A 4,599-nucleotide genomic window follows, 5' to 3' on the forward strand; every position below is an offset into this window, starting at 1 on the left:
ACACCATACACGCTGTCTGCCATCTGCCCGGTACAGATGAAACCGGGATTCATCTGTGAAGAGCACACTTCTCCAGCATGCCGGTGGCCATCGAAGGTGAGCATATGCCCACTGAAGTCGGTTACGATGCCGAACTGCAGTCAGGTGAAGACCCTGGTGAGGACGACGAGCACGCAGATGAGCTTGAGACGGTTTCTGACAGTTTGTGCAGAAATTCTTCAGCCACCCTGCCAGTTTCATCAGCTGTCCAGGTGGCTGGTCTCAGACCATCCCGCAGGTCAAGAAGCCGGATGTGGAGGTCCTGCCAGTTTCATCAGCTGTCCAGGTGGCTGGTCTCAGACCATCCCGCAGGTCAAGAAGCCGGATGTGGAGGTCCTGCCAGTTTCATCAGCTGTCCAGGTGGCTGGTCTCAGACCATCCCGCAGGTCAAGAAGCCGGATGTGGAGGTCCTGCCAGTTTCATCAGCTGTCCAGGTGGCTGGTCTCAGACCATCCCGCAGGTCAAGAAGCCGGATGTGGAGGTCCTGCCAGTTTCATCAGCTGTCCAGGTGGCTGGTCTCAGACCATCCCGCAGGTCAAGAAGCCGGATGTGGAGGTCCTGCCAGTTTCATCAGCTGTCCAGGTGGCTGGTCTCAGACCATCCCGCAGGTCAAGAAGCCGGATGTGGAGGTCCTGCCAGTTTCATCAGCTGTCCAGGTGGCTGGTCTCAGACCATCCCGCAGGTCAAGAAGCCGGATGTGGAGGTCCTGCCAGTTTCATCAGCTGTCCAGGTGGCTGGTCTCAGACCATCCCTCAGGTCAAGAAGCCGGATGTGGAGGTCCTGCCAGTTTCATCAGCTGTCCAGGTGGCTGGTCTCAGACCATCCCTCAGGTCAAGAAGCCGGATGTGGAGGTCCTGCCAGTTTCATCAGCTGTCCAGGTGGCTGGTCTCAGACCATCCCGCAGGTCAAGAAGCCGGATGTGGAGGTCCTGCCAGTTTCATCAGCTGTCCAGGTGGCTGGTCTCAGACCATCCCTCAGGTCAAGAAGCCGGATGTGGAGGTCCTGCCAGTTTCATCAGCTGTCCAGGTGGCTGGTCTCAGACCATCCCGCAGGTCAAGAAGCCGGATGTGGAGGTCCTGCCAGTTTCATCAGCTGTCCAGGTGGCTGGTCTCAGACCATCCCTCAGGTCAAGACGCCGGATGTGGAGGTCCTGCCAGTTTCATCAGCTGTCCAGGTGGCTGGTCTCAGACCATCCCGCAGGTCAAGAAGCCGGATGTGGAGGTCCTGCCAGTTTCATCAGCTGTCCAGGTGGCTGGTCTCAGACCATCCCGCAGGTCAAGACGCCGGATGTGGAGGTCCTGCCAGTTTCATCAGCTGTCCAGGTGGCTGGTCTCAGACCATCCCGCAGGTCAAGAAGCCGGATGTGGAGGTCCTGCCAGTTTCATCAGCTGTCCAGGTGGCTGGTCTCAGACCATCCCGCAGGTCAAGAAGCCGGATGTGGAGGTCCTGCCAGTTTCATCAGCTGTCCAGGTGGCTGGTCTCAGACCATCCCTCAGGTCAAGAAGCCGGATGTGGAGGTCCTGCCAGTTTCATCAGCTGTCCAGGTGGCTGGTCTCAGACCATCCCTCAGGTCAAGAAGCCGGATGTGGAGGTCCTGCCAGTTTCATCAGCTGTCCAGGTGGCTGGTCTCAGACCATCCCGCAGGTCAAGAAGCCGGATGTGGAGGTCCTGCCAGTTTCATCAGCTGTCCAGGTGGCTGGTCTCAGACCATCCCTCAGGTCAAGAAGCCGGATGTGGAGGTCCTGCCAGTTTCATCAGCTGTCCAGGTGGCTGGTCTCAGACCATCCCGCAGGTCAAGAAGCCGGATGTGGAGGTCCTGCCAGTTTCATCAGCTGTCCAGGTGGCTGGTCTCAGACCATCCCTCAGGTCAAGAAGCCGGATGTGGAGGTCCTGCCAGTTTCATCAGCTGTCCAGGTGGCTGGTCTCAGACCATCCCGCAGGTCAAGAAGCCGGATGTGGAGGTCCTGCCAGTTTCATCAGCTGTCCAGGTGGCTGGTCTCAGACCATCCCTCAGGTCAAGAAGCCGGATGTGGAGGTCCTGCCAGTTTCATCAGCTGTCCAGGTGGCTGGTCTCAGACCATCCCGCAGGTCAAGAAGCCAGATGTGGAGGTCCTGCCAGTTTCATCAGCTGTCCAGGTGGCTGGTCTCAGACCATCCCGCAGGTCAAGAAGCCGGATGTGGAGGTCCTGCCAGTTTCATCAGCTGTCCAGGTGGCTGGTCTCAGACCATCCCTCAGGTCAAGAAGCCGGATGTGGAGGTCCTGCCAGTTTCATCAGCTGTCCAGGTGGCTGGTCTCAGACCATCCCTCAGGTCAAGAAGCCGGATGTGGAGGTCCTGCCAGTTTCATCAGCTGTCCAGGTGGCTGGTCTCAGACCATCCCTCAGGTCAAGAAGCCGGATGTGGAGGTCCTGCCAGTTTCATCAGCTGTCCAGGTGGCTGGTCTCAGACCATCCCTCAGGTCAAGAAGCCGGATGTGGAGGTCCTGCCAGTTTCATCAGCTGTCCAGGTGGCTGGTCTCAGACCATCCCTCAGGTCAAGAAGCCGGATGTGGAGGTCCTGCCAGTTTCATCAGCTGTCCAGGTGGCTGGTCTCAGACCATCCCGCAGGTCAAGAAGCCGGATGTGGAGGTCCTGCCAGTTTCATCAGCTGTCCAGGTGGCTGGTCTCAGACCATCCCGCAGGTCAAGAAGCCGGATGTGGAGGTCCTGCCAGTTTCATCAGCTGTCCAGGTGGCTGGTCTCAGACCATCCCGCAGGTCAAGAAGCCGGATGTGGAGGTCCTGCCAGTTTCATCAGCTGTCCAGGTGGCTGGTCTCAGACCATCCCGCAGGTCAAGAAGCCGGATGTGGAGGTCCTGCCAGTTTCATCAGCTGTCCAGGTGGCTGGTCTCAGACCATCCCTCAGGTCAAGAAGCCGGATGTGGAGGTCCTGCCAGTTTCATCAGCTGTCCAGGTGGCTGGTCTCAGACCATCCCTCAGGTCAAGAAGCCGGATGTGGAGGTCCTGCCAGTTTCATCAGCTGTCCAGGTGGCTGGTCTCAGACCATCCCGCAGGTCAAGAAGCCGGATGTGGAGGTCCTGCCAGTTTCATCAGCTGTCCAGGTGGCTGGTCTCAGACCATCCCTCAGGTCAAGAAGCCGGATGTGGAGGTCCTGCCAGTTTCATCAGCTGTCCAGGTGGCTGGTCTCAGACCATCCCGCAGGTCAAGAAGCCGGATGTGGAGGTCCTGCCAGTTTCATCAGCTGTCCAGGTGGCTGGTCTCAGACCATCCCTCAGGTCAAGAAGCCGGATGTGGAGGTCCTGCCAGTTTCATCAGCTGTCCAGGTGGCTGGTCTCAGACCATCCCGCAGGTCAAGAAGCCGGATGTGGAGGTCCTGCCAGTTTCATCAGCTGTCCAGGTGGCTGGTCTCAGACCATCCCTCAGGTCAAGAAGCCGGATGTGGAGGTCCTGCCAGTTTCATCAGCTGTCCAGGTGGCTGGTCTCAGACCATCCCGCAGGTCAAGAAGCCAGATGTGGAGGTCCTGCCAGTTTCATCAGCTGTCCAGGTGGCTGGTCTCAGACCATCCCGCAGGTCAAGAAGCCGGATGTGGAGGTCCTGCCAGTTTCATCAGCTGTCCAGGTGGCTGGTCTCAGACCATCCCTCAGGTCAAGAAGCCGGATGTGGAGGTCCTGCCAGTTTCATCAGCTGTCCAGGTGGCTGGTCTCAGACCATCCCTCAGGTCAAGAAGCCGGATGTGGAGGTCCTGCCAGTTTCATCAGCTGTCCAGGTGGCTGGTCTCAGACCATCCCTCAGGTCAAGAAGCCGGATGTGGAGGTCCTGCCAGTTTCATCAGCTGTCCAGGTGGCTGGTCTCAGACCATCCCTCAGGTCAAGAAGCCGGATGTGGAGGTCCTGCCAGTTTCATCAGCTGTCCAGGTGGCTGGTCTCAGACCATCCCTCAGGTCAAGAAGCCGGATGTGGAGGTCCTGCCAGTTTCATCAGCTGTCCAGGTGGCTGGTCTCAGACCATCCCGCAGGTCAAGAAGCCGGATGTGGAGGTCCTGCCAGTTTCATCAGCTGTCCAGGTGGCTGGTCTCAGACCATCCCGCAGGTCAAGAAGCCGGATGTGGAGGTCCTGCCAGTTTCATCAGCTGTCCAGGTGGCTGGTCTCAGACCATCCCGCAGGTCAAGAAGCCGGATGTGGAGGTCCTGCCAGTTTCATCAGCTGTCCAGGTGGCTGGTCTCAGACCATCCCGCAGGTCAAGAAGCCGGATGTGGAGGTCCTGCCAGTTTCATCAGCTGTCCAGGTGGCTGGTCTCAGACCATCCCTCAGGTCAAGAAGCCGGATGTGGAGGTCCTGCCAGTTTCATCAGCTGTCCAGGTGGCTGGTCTCAGACCATCCCTCAGGTCAAGAAGCCGGATGTGGAGGTCCTGCCAGTTTCATCAGCTGTCCAGGTGGCTGGTCTCAGACCATCCCGCAGGTCAAGAAGCCGGATGTGGAGGTCCTGCCAGTTTCATCAGCTGTCCAGGTGGCTGGTCTCAGACCATCCCTCAGGTCAAGAAGCCGGATGTGGAGGTCCTGCCA

Source organism: Salvelinus fontinalis, chromosome 10, assembly GCF_029448725.1.
Source record: "Salvelinus fontinalis isolate EN_2023a chromosome 10, ASM2944872v1, whole genome shotgun sequence".
Taxonomy (NCBI): domain Eukaryota; kingdom Metazoa; phylum Chordata; class Actinopteri; order Salmoniformes; family Salmonidae; genus Salvelinus; species Salvelinus fontinalis.